Source organism: Chamaea fasciata, unplaced genomic scaffold, assembly GCF_029207755.1.
Source record: "Chamaea fasciata isolate MVZ Bird 193981 ecotype frontalis unplaced genomic scaffold, bChaFas1.0.hap1 SCAF_15, whole genome shotgun sequence".
Lineage (NCBI taxonomy): Eukaryota > Metazoa > Chordata > Aves > Passeriformes > Sylviidae > Chamaea > Chamaea fasciata.
In genome coordinates, this window is record NW_027094100.1 from 18,159,883 (window position 1) to 18,175,924 (window position 16,042).

General features: G+C 40.2%; 1 protein-coding gene across 3 annotated transcripts in view; it reads right to left on the reverse strand.

The window, feature by feature from the left end:
- KCNIP1 (potassium voltage-gated channel interacting protein 1) overlaps window positions 1–16,042 on the reverse strand; it is a 241,181-nt gene that overhangs the window by 35,887 nt on the left and 189,252 nt on the right. Inside the window, exon 1 of one of the 3 annotated variants that reach the window (XM_066197361.1) lies at window positions 14,628–14,675. The exons of the other annotated variants lie outside the window; for them this stretch is intronic. The gene's annotated coding sequence lies outside the window, so the exon portion shown is untranslated. Of the gene's footprint in view, window positions 1–14,627; window positions 14,676–16,042 lie in introns of those variants that run through there. 3 annotated transcript variants of the gene reach the window in all.

A 16,042-nucleotide genomic window follows, 5' to 3' on the forward strand; every position in this document is an offset into this window, starting at 1 on the left:
ACATCCCCAGAACAGTTCTGTTTACTGATCTTCTGACACTCAGCAGTCCTGAATGGTCTTCTCACATGGCTGCTGTCCATAAATCTATTTCCACTGCAGATTTCTAAAGCCCTTCCACTTCTGTTTTATTTTAGAAGGGGCATAATGAAATCATTCACAGCATGGCAGAATCAAGTGTATGAACCTACTATTCCATACCCATCTATCCAATGAGTGCTTTTGTGTGTACATAAAGTTAGCAGGTTTTGTTGCTGTTTAGATTTAGAGTTATTCAAACCAAAATGAAAACTAGGCCTTTCTCGTGACTGACTTTAACCTACCTAGTCCCAAGCAATGATATTTACTACTTTAATGGAAGGATTTTTATCAGCTTGCCTTGTTCACCAGTCACTTCTCTGTCCTGTTTACGATAGGTGATTAAGCCCCATCCGTATTTCTCAGATTTCTCTGGATCTCACTACCCCCAAGGAACTTGTGTCATCTGCAAACTGTGTGTTGGGAAAACCACTTACTAATAACTATAGACTACAATAAAAAAAAAAAGCTGTGAGTAAATTCAGAAGTTTGGTGTTTAAGTAATTGATTATTTAGAGCAAGTCTAAACAATCTCCAGCTGAACTAACAGCCATTCAGTGCCAATGAGCTCAGGTCCCTGCCCATTCGCACCACTACAATTCCAGCCTGACCCCTCTCTCTGCAAATTAATTGGATTTCAGATCGCACTGGTATTTCCCAGCAGTTATTCACCAGCTAGGATAACTTTTTTTAAGTCCTGGCTAATTAGTACTTACTATTTTTGTCAGCAGACATTCGGTATAAGGATAGATGAACAACAAACATCTCCTTAGAGAAATTTGGATGCTTTTCTATTAGTGCTATCCAGGGAGCTGGGAATAAAGAGCTCAGTTCTTCAGCTGCCATTTCCTTGCTGTGTGAGCACAGGGAAATAATCGGCAGATGAACACTTGTCCTGACATAGTATCTATTTTTCTGCCATAACAAAACCAGCTATAATTCCTTTAACATTCTTCCCTTAGTTCAGTTCTTCTGATTCATGTGAAAGTGCTGCTATCCTTGTGCTCTTAATCTCCCTGCTTGCTGACAATGGTAGGGGGTTGTGGGGTCAAAGAACCCACAGGCCCATGAGGAGAAGAAGAAGGACTCCCCCCCCCCCCCCCTTTCGGAGGACTGTCTTGAGCCAGTGATTCCCAGCCTTCTCATGCCTGTTGGCACAATTCACATCATCAACTTCACAACACACAGGAATAGCTTTGAAAGGTTCCAGAAATCTAATCCATCATTCCTGACTTTTTCCAGAGGAGTTGGCAGCACAGACAAGCACGTCCCACCTCAAAGTGAGGATATGGCTTTACCCTGGAGCTCATGATGGCAAAAACTGGTGTTAGCAACGCACACCCAGGTCATGAGAAGACCAGCAGCTAATGAAGAAACCCGGGAACCTTGAAGGAGTGACCTGAACCACAGTTTGCATGCACAGCCTGAAAGTGCAACGGAGGCAATATATAATTAATGAAAAAGTACGAAGAACCTCTCCCAGCTGTTAAATATCCTTGACAAGCTCTATTTCACTTTTCCCTTCTAGTTTTCACTATTTCTCTAGATTTTTATTTGTAAACCAACGCAGGTACACAAACCAGGGCAGCAAACCTAGCTGAGATCACACATCACTCTCAGACTTGCAGAAATGCAGTGGCTGCTCTCAGGATGGACCCAAGGAAGCTCTCCAGCACCAAACTTGCTGTCCTTTCATGCTGTTCCTGAGGCTGGATGGACTGCTAGCAATCACTTAATGATCTCAGCTGCACTAGAAGAGAAGACAGGGAAAGGCTGCAGGATATTCCTCACTGTCCTACTTTTAAACAGGTAATGAAAGTTGAGGAGGACACATGTTGTGAGGAAAAGAGTAGAAGGGCAAAGAAGGTGAAAAGTTATAAGATGAAACAGGAAAAGAGGGTATTTCAAGGCTGAAATAAAGAACAATGCATAAGGGCATGCAATGGGAAGAACGGTTTGAGGGACTGGGATGGGACTATGTACAACTATGTACTATGAAACTCCTCAAACAAAGAAAACCTGATGTTTCAATTATTCTGGAGGTTCATTCCCCAAAAAGGGAAAATGCCACTGTATGAATCCATGCAGCCAACCTGTGCTGAGCCCCACACCCAGCTCAGCATTTCCCCCAGAACCTGTACTCAGAGCCGAGCACACTTCAGCAGCAAATACACATCACTGATGAGTAACAAGCAGCCAAAAGAAGTTGCCAAACCCCACAACCAGGAGACAGATGTACTTTGCAGCGGCAGTTTCTTGCTGATTGGATTTCTGCCACATGCATGAGGAGATGTGACCCCTCCCTTGCATTGGCAATCACTGGTTAGGTTCTGGGAGCAGTTAAGAGGCATAAAGTTCAAAGCATCTGCTATCAACTCAGGCTGCAGTGGACTCATCACACCTCTGGTGGTTTCCAAACAAGATATCCCCCTTATTTACCCATTTCTCTTTATTTGTAAGAGGGAAACTGAAGAATCACTTTGCTTTGTGCTTTTTTAACTCACCAAGATAAGTGGCATATTAAATTATGCCCTCATTTTTGCATAAGAATTATAAAAAATACTGCCCAGTAAAGGTTATCTCATACATTTTTCTTAGTAACAACAGGCCTAAGCACTGAAAAACACTCCACTTGAAGATCACTGTTTCTTTGTGTGTAACATGTTGTTTTCTCACTATTTTTCATGCTGTTCTAGATTTTTTAAGTGACTCTAAGTGATCACTGACCTCAAGTAATGAATACATGCACACAATATTCTAAATAAGCTTGTATTTCTTTCACTTACCGAACTGTTGTATGAAGAATTACCGTTAAATATTCTTGTTGACTCTTTGCTGGCATTTCATATTCATTTTGCCATCTATGCAATAGTTGCACTTAGGTTTTTATTTTATCATCTGTAATTTGTAGTCCTGTTCTACACCCAGCTCAAAAGATTTAATTTACTTAGATATTTGCATAATTATACTAGATAGTGCCACAACTACTAGAAGATCAGAGTAATAAATTCATGAAAAAATTATGAAACTGTATGGAACTAACCATATTTTAGATACATCACAGTAAATTATGAAGTAGTACCACACTATTTTAGATACATCATTGTCTCAAATTACACCATTCCCAAAATTTTTGAAATCTGTATGAAGCAGCAAAACTAGCAAACAAAAAGGCCAATTGATAAAGCCACTATCTGAAGTCAAACTTTCTAGTTTGTGAAACATAGGCAGCAAAAGCTGAACTACAGTTTATGCTGTAGTTCTAAGCTACACAGAGAGTAGGAGAGCTTTTAGAGGGCTGTCTGGAAAGGAGGCTCACTTTGCTTTTGCCAGAAGTGCTCGCACTCTAAGGTTATGGCAGCAGCGCTGTGTAACCTGCACTCAGTAGAGGGGTCAGCTCTCAGAGTTAACCAGACTGACCCTGATTTATGAATTACCATTTAACTGCCCCTCTAGTGGAACCACTACTGAAGTTCTGACTTCTTGACAGGACACAGGTAGGCTGACTTTCATGGAAAAAAAGCACATGAAGAGCACACAACAGAAATTATGCTAAGCAGCAGCCTCAGATAATAAATCTCTTTCACCTATCTTCCCTTGCGCATATCTAAAAATATTCCATGACCAAGCATGTGTCATGCAAACTTGAGCAGGCAGAATACTCCCCCAATATTCCACAGTCCTCTTGAATCACAGTTCCATTTCCATTCTAAGATGGTATCACAGGTATAGCTGGGGATAGGTGTGTGTGAATTTCTTCAAAGGCCTTCACATGCAAAACTCAAAGCCTAACTTTTTTCCCAAAAGTACCCAAGACACTTGAGAGCCAGCTCCTTGATAAGAGAAACACTCATCTGCATGAAAAATTTTGGGTATTATTGCAGAGGTACTCATCCTCTGAAGGAATTATACACCTCTTAGGCTAATCCCAGTGCTGAACAGGACAAATCCAGGTTCCAGAATTAGGGAAATGGTTCAGTGCATCTTAGAAGCACTGGAGCACATGACTGGAGTGCTTCTGCCAATGTCTGCAGAATACCAACAATTCCAGAGACTCCTACCCCAGAGCCCTCCAGGAACAGCTGCTCTACAGCAGCACACACATGACACCGGCACCATAAGCCAAGTAGTTTCCCCTGGGTGTTCATATGGAAATGACCACGTGATGAGCTTTCAGTTGTACTATGACATTTCTTGATAAAAATCAAATACACCGCATGCAAAGTACAGAGATGAAAGGCTAAATCCCATTATGAATTGTGCTAGACCAGTTCCCCGTCAATCAAATTTCAAGTTCCCTGTCAATTCAAGTACAGGAAGATCATTGTTCTCCAGGACACTGCAGTGGACTACTCAAAGAGCATTTTTAAGGAAAACTTGCTCAAATATGTCCATCCCAATTAACTAGATATTTTTGCAATGGTCCATCTATTGATTGGAAATTTTAAAAAATCTTTGTCTCTACTTAAATATTCCTGTCAATTTGCTTATTGGAACACATCCTACCTAATGGAAAAGAATACGACAGAGGACACTGCTTTCCCTGCCCTCCCTGCAATTTAATTAAACTACAGCTTATTAATTAATTGCAAGTTACATTCTCATGAAAAAAGTGCAAAGCTTAATTGCCATTATTAAGCTACACATCAGTTTGGATGCATCAGTGCATGTTTTGCTGCTGTTTGAATACATCCTTGCTCAGGCCTGGAGGGCAACACACTTAGATGAAATAAAAGGGTATTTCACTTGTCAGTACTTTTTCTGTTCAGACTGCTTTCAGGCAAAGAAAAAACCCAAAATCCAGCAATGATGCCAAATTATGTCCAGAGGTATTGGAGATAACAGTTTAGTTAATGTAAAACATGAAACACTCTTCAGTTCATTGACGAATCCTTGGCTTGAGACTTCTCTATCCTTAAGCATTTTACATTCACAGCAAGTAGCTAATTACTATTAACTCTTGCTAGTCATCAGGAAAACATGCACCACAATACACTTGGGTTTCTATTAGGATTATCTTCCAGGTACATTTTGAACAAAAGTATTGATACAAATTCTAGAGATGTGTCTCTAGATATAGCTCTGCTATTTCTAGAGAGAAAAAAACATGGCACACATCCAAACAACTCTACGCAACAACGAACTACTGAGCAGGATCCTATTTGCATTGAGTCTTGAGAATTGAAGGATGCTTCCCTACAGGAGAAAAGAATGCAGGCTAACATTTGGAAAATGAAGGCAGACAAAAATGCTTTAAATTTTGTGGCAAATCATAAAATCATTCTGCCAATTTAGGCTTCTTAGAGAGAACTTGGATGATGCAAATGTAAGCATTCAAGCTACTATATAAAGGTTTAGTTTGCTTAAAGGAAGCTGGATGAGCTATGCTGAGAAACATCATATTTGCTGCCCTCCATTCCACTGTATGGTGCAGTATCTGACTGTCAGGGGTGGCCTTTGCAGACTGGCTATTGCCTACAACCAAACTGGAACAGAACCTCAGCTGGCAGCATTAGTGTCCTTCTGCCTACTTTGACCATTTCAGCTGTATGGGCTGCATACAAGAGGAATTGCTTTTACATTAGAAGAAAAATGCATCTGAATCTGAAGGCATCATGAAAATCTCACACATCACGATTAAGGTGGGTTTTTTTTTTTAAGATACATTAAAACTTTTGTGAATATGTGAAGCTTTGTGAGCCTGAAAACTATTTGCAAGCCTCTGAAATCATTCAGTTCCACAAAGTGCACTAATCCTGTTTCAGTTGCCAGCTCCAATATCATCAAAACAGTGAAGTGGAAAACCACTTGATTTCAACACATGAGCAAATGGGCATGGATCCTGCTAAAACAACTGATCTAAACAGGAAGGAATTTTCCAGTTTGTTGCCCAGGTTGCAAAGCTGCGATCTTCTGTACTAATCCGTACAAAAATCCAATTCCTGTGTGTTTCTCCTGGATACCAAGTAGGCAGCCTATTGTTGTCAGAATATAACCATCAGTAAGCTTTAATACTTAGGTTTTTCAGACCTGGATATAAACTACTTTCCAGTGGAAGATATATAAACATAGATCTTCCTGAACCACAAAAGAGTGCTATGAGAGTCAGTTAAGAATGAAATAGTATCTTCTCAATTAACATAATCTCAAATCTACCAAAATTTCACTGTTATAACTCGAGAAGGAGAAGATGAAGTTGGCATGTTTATTCAATACATTCTGTTCAGTTTATACAGTAATTGTGCTCAGAGGGGGCATTAGACAGCACATAGACTTGCAAATGCCATATAACAGCCTTAAACTTTAAGTGTCAGCTGAGAGTTCTGGTTATTACTTGTTTATGGTGATGTTAACTGCACAGACATTTAACTGACTTTGCTTTGGTCTCTGCTATAACTCCAAAATACTGCAACAGGGGAATTAACAGTGCCACAAAGCTGACAAACTTTTGTTTTGTGCTAACAAAAGCTAAACTGACAAATCTTATATTGGGGCTGTACTTGAAAGTAAAGCTGCACCTTGGGTCATGATGAATGCCAACGCTGAGCTGGAGCCTTCATGAGACCAATTTCTCCAACCTGGCTCTTTCTTAGTGTGCTGGAGGAAAGGATGCAGAGTCCGACCTGCATTGCCACGCAGCAGCGAAGCAGGATCAACTCACTGTGCTCTGTATCAGACACACACAAATGAATCACCAGGGCATCACAGGCACACTGCAACTTGCTGGAGGCTGGCTGGCTGCAGACACACAAAGCTGGCAATACCTGACATGGATAGGAGGTATGGGAAGTCCTTTTTTGCACACCTGTATTCTGCCTGACTATCCATAAAACACCGTTTGGCTTTGCTGGTCACCTTTTTTTCTTTATTTCTATCACCTTTACTTTTCTCTTGGGCATATCTCAGTCAACACCACTTGGATACTGGAATTGTCCTTTTTCTGTCATTGTTCTTGCCCAGCTGAGGTGTTTCTGTGTCACCACTGTTATGGTACTCCTCAGTTACTGCTGGGTGACTCACACAAATGCTCCTACTTTTGTGAAGCAGTAACTAATAAGTCGTCCATGTCAGCCCTTTCTTGTTCCTAACATGCCACAGAGAGTCGCAAAAGGGGTGGAGAAAGATGTATGTGAGTCCAAGCCTTCAGAGACCTGGTTGCTGTGCTGGGGAGAAGTTATGAAACCACAGCCAAGTCACAGACACCAAAATGTGCTGGTGTGTTCACAGGCCCACCTTCCCTGCCCTGAGCCTCTGCTCCCCTCTCCCAAGCAGGTAATGGTGCTGCCTCCGAGGGCTCTCCCCACCTGTGTGCTCAGTGCTATGCAACACTGGAAGTTACAGCATGGGGCACTCACAGAGCAAAGTTCAGTGTGAAACACACAACAGGGCAAACTGAAGCCACGAAACAAGCATTGGTATCAGTGTAAGCCTTAGCTCAAGGCAATAACTATACGTCGCAAAATATTAGAAACCTCTTCATATAAATTTCAGTCTCTCAGAGCTCAGCAACTCACTCTCAATTTCCTTGCATGCTGACAAGTACACTTGTCTTCCAGGAAGTCATTTGGGATAAAACTAGGACCCTTCCCCAGGTCTCATCAGCATAATTTTAAAACAAGTTCCTTGAAAAATAGTTCTGGTCTGCTCTATCAACATATATGGAATAAGTACATATTCAGCTCACTGCATTCCAGACAGGCCCCAGCCTGGGGTTCCCTTTATGTAATGGTGCTCAGTAAGACATCAGCTGCTGAGCACATTATCTTGTCGGTTTGCTGTGACTTAGGAAAGGCACATACCAACATTTTCATTTTAATAAAGAAATCAGTTTACCAAAAATGCCATCAGGGGAAGGTAGTTCCAGTAATGGAGAATTAACAAGTTTCTGTAATTAACCAACTATCTTAGATATCATTCATTAGAAGTTTCATGTTCTCATTTCATTAACTTCTCCTCCCAGCCTCTGCTTTCCAGCTAATTGTAATTGCAGAAAAAGGTGGGAGAGGTAAGACCCAGCAAGACAGATCTACTGCAACTGCTGCAGTCTCAAGCACACTCCCGAGCTGATCCACATTGCACAACCAAGGAAAGCTGGAGAGACTCAGCTAGCAGATTTGTCGAGCCTCCTGCCATTACACAGAAGATGGGTAATTTTAAGTAGTAGTCTGAACATAATATTAAACTAGTGATGAATTGGCTCAGATCAAGGCAAGGCCTGGCATCATAAATCTCTGTGCAGTTAGCCTTGTGAATCCAAACATTCAGGATGCACTATTTGGAGGCATCTTAGAAAGTTCCTCCAAGACCCTGCTCTACCAACAGAGCATGTGCTCAATACACAGGAAAAATCAGCAAAGGCAAAGGGCAGTTACAGGAACCCTTCAGTCACACATTTTTATTTACCTGTTGCTGGGTCTTAGCTCAAATATTAAAGCTTTATGTATTCAAGGAGTGCAAGAGTAGCAGCTCTTCAGTTCTGCCTGAAAGCACTTACAGAGAAAGAGTGCCAAGTTCCCTTTCACAGTAATCTTTTTCTAAGTTATCAGTTCATCTCTCTGCCTCCTTTCCTCCTTAGGATTAAAGAAGGGAAAAACTCATAAGCTAGTTTTGCTTCAGTTTCTGCTTATAAATCAAGCCATAAAATCTGTTTTGACATCTATGTGGTCAGCAGGAAACATTCACTATCTGCTTTAGGAACCGGCACTGCAACTGGGGCTTCTTACAGCATTGCATTATTTCTTGAGAAGCAAAGATCTCCATTTCCCAACTATAACAAAATGGAACTAAGTCCTGAGAACTGCACTTTTGTAGTATGTCTGCAGATGTTTTTTTTCCAATTCTAGATGATATGATTTGTACACTACATTGCTTCAATGAGGTTTAAATTGCACAGTGCAATGAAATTTACCAAATTATTAAGAAAGGGGAGAAAGTGTCACACAACCTGAGTAATAAGAAAAGAGCAGCAATAGAAAGCAAATGAGCAAATTATTTTGGTAGAAATTTGTCTTAGGTAAATACCATGCAGGAGATTTCTACTACTACTATTATAGAACTTTCACCTGCATTTTTGGAATATTTTACAAAGAAAATTCTAGTGAGAAAAAATGAAAGAAAGCAAAAGAATGTTTCCCTGAAGGAAACCAGGGACAGAGGTTAGGTTTCCTGAGTTTTTGAAGCAGCTTAGTTTCGTACTCTGCCTTTCTGAACCTCTAAGTTCAAATTATTCAGGCTCAGGTTTATGAACACCTTTGTCTTCTTTTTTTTTTTTTTCCCTCCTAATTAAAATACTGTTCAATAGTGGTATCAATTACTTATTCACGAAAATATATTTTCCTTTTGCTCAAAATCACTGATTTGAAAACTTCACTATTCCTTGTTCATTGTAGAGTAGCCTTACACTTTAGAAAGCCTCAGAACACAAGGCAGAAGAAAACACAAAGGGAGAAAAAACCAAGACAAAACAAAGAAGGAAACAGTGAAAACTGAGTGATAAACCAAGACTAAAAAGAAGAGAAACATCAGATAAAAGTCAGTTTATCCATGCCACATGTGCCAGCCAAACCTATGTTGCTTATTGCCTAATCCTATCTAGAGATGCCTGCCTTTGTTTCAAGAAACGTGCCAATTTACTGAACCAACCTTGAGGGAAAATGCATTTCAGAGACAGAGAAAAATTTTAAAATAGCCTTAATAAGCAGCTCAAAACCCAGGATGGATCTAAAGCATTTATCTAAATGCAAATACTCCCATAGATATGAGGAGTATAGCCTAACATCAGGTACTTTTTTGTCTAAATCTGCAGTTACCTATCACAAGCAATTCTGTTTTCTCTGCAGGCGACACCAGGCACACACAAAAACAGAGCACAGGCCAGCAGCAGGTTCTCCCAGCAGGATTTCATTTCAAGGAGTAATTTTCATAAACCCATTTGAAATTCTGCTGAATTTCAATTCAAACCCATTTCAATTCTGCTGAAATTCTGCTGAAGGGAGCACACTTGGATTCAACACTGAGCAAGTCACAGCAGACTGCAGCTCATTAAACCTTACAGGCAGTTCTTGAGACCCTTTGCTTTTACCCAAGCAAACATCCACAAGCCATTCTGACTTCCTTTCCAGAAATTAACTGAGAGCATCACAGAGCTGGTGCAATCTGTGCCAGGAGATTCCTAAAAACCTGGAAGACAACTTTATGGAACAGGTCCTAAGGGAGCCGACTGGGAAAGATGCCCTCCTTGTCAACAGGAGTGGGTGCCATGAGCAGAGTGGAGACTGGGGCTGTCTTGGCCATGGCACGCACAGAGCCATCACGTTCAAAATCTCTGGTGACAGGAGGAAAAGTGCCAGAAAAATCTCAGCACTGGACATGAGGAGAGCAAACCTCAGGCTACTCAGGGAATTAGTGAGTAAGGCCCCCATGGAAAATGCTTTGCATGAGTAACTTCAAATGCATAAATTCTCATTGCTCAGGAGAAAGCAGTAATTTTAAAGGGACACAGGGAAAGACAATTTGTAACAAAAAAGAGGCATTTGCATTTTGTGGTCTACCCAGAAAACCACTCAAGGACAGGCACTTTGTAAGAATTTTTCATAGATTATGTCCAGCATCAATACAAATGGACAATTAATTAACATGTACTTGGAAAGTAAGGCCTCTTTTGCACAGAGAATTTTTTAAAGTTCTATGTAGATAGAGAATAAAACAGCTGTAGCTGAAAAGCTCAGTACAGCAGATTTAATAACCTTCACTCAGATACATCATAAAGCTAGTAAATGTCTGCCATTCAGGTAATTATTGGAAATTTGCTATGTATTTTGCTGTCTTCAGGCCAAGACTGAGGAAAAGGAGAGGGGAAAAAAAAAACAACCCCCAAAAAAGCCCCCAAAAAACCAACAACAAAAGAGGAGGGGAAGTTAATGGATCCAGCCAAGGAGATCTTCTCAGTAATTATGCCTGATTAGAAATGTGTGCTTCAAAGAACAGAAACCTGAAGCTTTATTAGCAATGAGAGATCTCAAGTTTCTAATTAACTGAAAATAAAAGCACCACACATTTCACCTTGTACCTTCTTGTCACACACAGTCACTGTTTTCAAAGTATTCTCTGAAGGACTAGTTTGTACATGACATGACAGAGAGAAGGACAGAGAGAAGGGAATCTTAAAAATAAAATTATTCCAGTGATTCAGGAAACACAGTTTTGCTTGTCTAGAAATCCTCAAGATGCTCTACCTACCCTAAACCTGCCCAGATACTAGTGCAGATGTGCAGACTTTTTATGCATACATTCACGTGAGAGGGAATAAACCCAGGCTCACTGTGAGGCAAACAAGGAAAAATATTTGAATTTAGGTTTTTTTTTTTTCCCATGAGTAGTAAGCTGCAGCAGAATGCTGCATGGCTGACGGCTGACTCCTGTGCAGGGTACTTTCAAGAGCATGTTAACATCCTTTCCCCTCATACCTCTGGGGGGGGCATAGATGTCACCTTCTTTAAGAAGGTAATTGCTTTTTATTAAGCTCTGCACACTGGAAATACATATTGGGAGTTTCCAACGGAAGCCAGAAGGCCCAGAAGTGAGAGACCCGCTGCAAACACCATGATATGAGAGCCTCTGCCCACAGAAGCCCAAATCTGAGGGGATCATAACCTATACCTACACTTCAACTTATGTCTGGCTTTAGAAGTTTTAGAGTAGTAAACATAAATCTTCCATGTTGTTGAAGATGGGCACTGGTAAGTTTTGCAAAGAACCTTACTACATGGAAAAGTCTGAGCCAGGATATTTCTGTGTTTGATGTCTTGGCTGATGTTATCAGCAAGAATATGCATCACATCCAGCTGTGAAAGAAGACAGTGATAACTGTGATAAGTGGAGTAAGACTGTCTTATTTCACAGATGGTAAATCCAAGTTATTATGTGGTAATGAGAAAGCCAACATTTAATCTGTCATGAACAAAGACAGTTGAAACCAGGATGTCTATCTCTACGATGGGTTCAGTGGAAAATAATCATATGCAGAGAGGGCAAATCTCATTCCCAGTTATAGGCAGCACACAGAATAACAGAAAATTGTAAACTTGCAAATTTCCTTTTCCCCCCTGCCAGAACAATCATGAAGTCATTCTTAAATTAATTAAATTCTGTTAAATATTTAATTTTGCAATTTCATGTCCTCTTTTAGTGTATGATTGAGACATTAACATCCTTTTTTCTTACAAAATATCAGAGACCAGCTGATGTTAGGAAGATGATGGAAAGCACTGTTCAGAGCTGGGTTAACTACAGCATGGTAGTTTAGAGTCAGGCTTGGGCTACTTCCAACACAGACTCCACAACCCATCAGATCAGCCTGTTGCAGTGTTGGATCTAAAACGTGCTGGAATCAACAAGCAACCTTCTACTGACTTCAACACCTCAAGAGTTACCCTGCACAATAGCACTCATTATTTAGGCTCATAAACACTCTGGAAAAATCATGGAAGTTTTTTTGAAATCAAGTGGTTCTGCCTTCTACTCTGTAAGACAGTTTGATGCAGTGGTATGGGAAGTGGCACATTTCCATAAATCCTTCTCAACAAACTGGAGTCAAACAGCTTGATGTCTTTATATTTATCAATTTTCCATGTCTCATTTAAAAACAAAAAACAATATAAATCTCTCAAACACGCTCTCATAACTCACAACTTCTAAAAATTTGTTCACTGTTTTATACTAAATGTATCTACATATACTTTGGTTTAAGGACTTGTAATAATATTAAATAAAAAGGCCTTGGCTTAGACCAGATCAAGTGTCCCTGTAGTAATTCAGAAAGGTAATGAAACTTAAAAATAGCAGAAAAACTACACAGTTTATATAATCATATGACAACAGTTTTCTGCAAACTGCCATAGTGCTCTTTCAGCTAACTAAAAAAACCTTCCACCACCTTTTCATTATTTAAAACAAAAGCCCAGAGCAGGGTTTGGGGGCTGGGAAGAGACCCCTTCACTGAAAAGGGCAGCAGAAATTAGCACTTCACAGCAAAAAATTTTGCAAAAGCATCAAGGCTTTCTCACCTCCCCCAGCCCCACATTTAGATCCCTAAGTCTCATATACAAGTGGTTTTTGCTGCCCCACCTTCCTTGCCCCCAGTGAGTCATAGCTCACACTGGTCCACTTCTAGCATCAAGAAAAGCTAAAATTTGTGGTTAAATCCAGGCAGTTTGGATGGGGGAAATGAATTGCAAGGGCAAAAGTGGCTTTGTGTCCTTTTGCTTCAGTTGAGAGGCTGAGGAGACAAGCACAAGCTCCTGGTAGCCCCTTGATTCTGTCTGACGAGCCCATCAATCTAAGAGGATCTGTTCCAAGTTTCTGGGAATTCAATATATTAATTCTATTCTCTACCCCTTAAAGAGGGGAAAACTTCTACTGTCTTACAAAAAGGAACTATTGAGGGACAAAATATACACTTAAAATGTTCAAAAGTGAAAATCTCTGTTCTGCAAGGCAGCAGCTCCTCCCACCCCAGTCTCAGGACACTCAGTCCCAGCAACAGCAGAGGCACCACAGCCAGGACAGCCCTTGCATTCCTCAGGTTCTGCTGTGCTCTGCAAGGAAAGGTCAATCTTGAAGGAAGGACTTTTGCAGACCTTTCCGCCATTCCCCTGCAATCCATTCTATTCCTCCCAACTCCTATTTTACAGGGGGACTTTAGATGAAAATTTTGCTACTTATTTCATGCCAGCAGTGTTAATAGACATTGTAGTAATGACAGCTGCAGCATGGGCAAAACCCAAGTGTAGAAATGAGGTCTGGGGAAGGGGCTAATGAAGGAACATTCACAAGGTTTGACATTCTGTTTGTACAGTTCTTTATTCTTCACCTTGTATCCTTTGAATGCTCAGCAATGCACAGCACAGTTTTTTCTCTAATTAAAAACCAAGTAAAAGTGGTATTACTAGACAAATGATGGTTTAATTAAAAGAAAGCATTTCATAACTAGGACACAGCCATAAGAAGAAATTACACAAACCTTTAGAGACCCCTGAAAGCTGTGGTCAGTCCTTTAACAAAGGAGGCTCCATTTTGGAGTCCTTCAGCTAATTTTATTAGTCAGCTTGCACTTTCTTACACAATACAATCTGTTCCACTCATGGAGGGGGGACTGCTACAAGTAAGTCAACATTAAGAGCTCACCTGTCCGGGCTGGGTAGCACACTTATCTTTTTGTCTTACCACATCACATAAGCAGCTAGTAAATACACAATACTTTGAAGAGTTTTTTCTCTTTTAAGAAAAGTTTTCTGCCTCAGCATGTTCAAGTTAATTATTCTGTAACACTCAGGGCTCAGGAAAAACACTCTCACAGTAGCATGATTAAAAGTCAACACGATAATAGTGCCCTGCAAGCTGTAGCACTAATTGGATTTCCTAATAGGATCGGGTTGAAAAGGTTTAGTTTGGATTTTGCTGAAGGAAAAATAAATGAGGGACAAAGTGAGAAAAAGACAGATCCAGATATGTAGATATTATATACATGTTTTGCTCTCAGTTTGCCTACTCACCTCACAAGCAACATCAGACAAGTCATTTTTGTCCTCAAGCAGCTCAACCATCAATCCTGACAATCACTTATTCACACAGAAACCTTCATTACTCTTGAACTTATCTTCACACTGTACAGAACTATTGCTAAAACCTTCACTTAATGAGAATGGACTTCAGTTTGCCACAAGAAAGGCACAAACCCCAAATGAGACAAGATGCTGTAATTGCCAGCAGGTGTGAAGACAGGGGTAAAATCAAAAGCTTTCATCTACTAAGTACTAGTTACATGGTCCCAGCAGCTACAATGAAACACTGGAGCCACAGTCTGAGTGATCTCTTTTCTGACCCTTTATCTCATCAAGCTGATCTACACTTTTGTTTTTATGGGTAAAATTCCATAGCTACAGCTTCAAACTGATGGAAAAAGAACTTGCAGTTTCTCTCTGCAGATCTCAGCTGTCAATTGCACATCTCAGACATGCAGACCTGAACTTATTTGCTTTTTTTAGTTGCTTCAGTTCTTTACTACCTACATGATCCTTCTGCAGTTCTCTGTTATCTGTGTCATAAAGGAAAAACCAAGCAAGAACATTGGTCTCAAGATACAGGTACTGCACTTTTGCTATCAATGCATTGCTGTGAGCAACCTTCCCAAGCAGGCTAACTGCATAGTAGAGATTTGCTGAATCAGAATATACTAGAAATGAGCACACTTATTTGAACAGAAGTCATACTTTATTTCATGCATAATTGTATTATCGATTTTCCTGAGGTCTATGATTAATTTGAGTGCTGAATTGTTTGACAGCACTGAAATGAGAAATCAGGTTGTTTGCTACTTCTGACAACAGATGAATTGGGATTTTGGAATGTTTCCATCCACTGCTACAGCAGAATAAGCTTTGATTTGCCTTCTAATCAAGTTTGTATAAAACATACATTAAACAAAGAGAGCTGCATCTTTTGAGGGAACTGCTAAGAAAAAACAGAAGTAAAAGCTCTAGATATTAAGTCTTTCATTTATCCTCATAGCAGGCACAAACAGCCATCTGTGTTGCGTCTCCAGCCAGGACTACTACTTGCATTATCTCGGCTCTTACTTTTCCCCTGTGAGATTTCTATACCTGCTGTCACTAAGCAATCTAGTACATTATATATAGAAGAGGTTTTGATACTTTCATTCAGATGAAGCCATTTCATAAAAAAATCCAACATGTTTACCAAATCATTAAAGCAAATACAGGACAGATTTTAAGACAGCTGTCAGGTCACTGAAATCAATCCCCCCAACCCTGCACAGAAAATTGATGAGATTTGGCCATTTTCCTTCCCTTCTTCCTCCTTCACTGAAAACTGTGTTTTCCTTCACAGCTTTTCTGATACTACATTGCTGCATCACGGGGTCTTTTAGTTAATTGCTGTAGGAATAGAA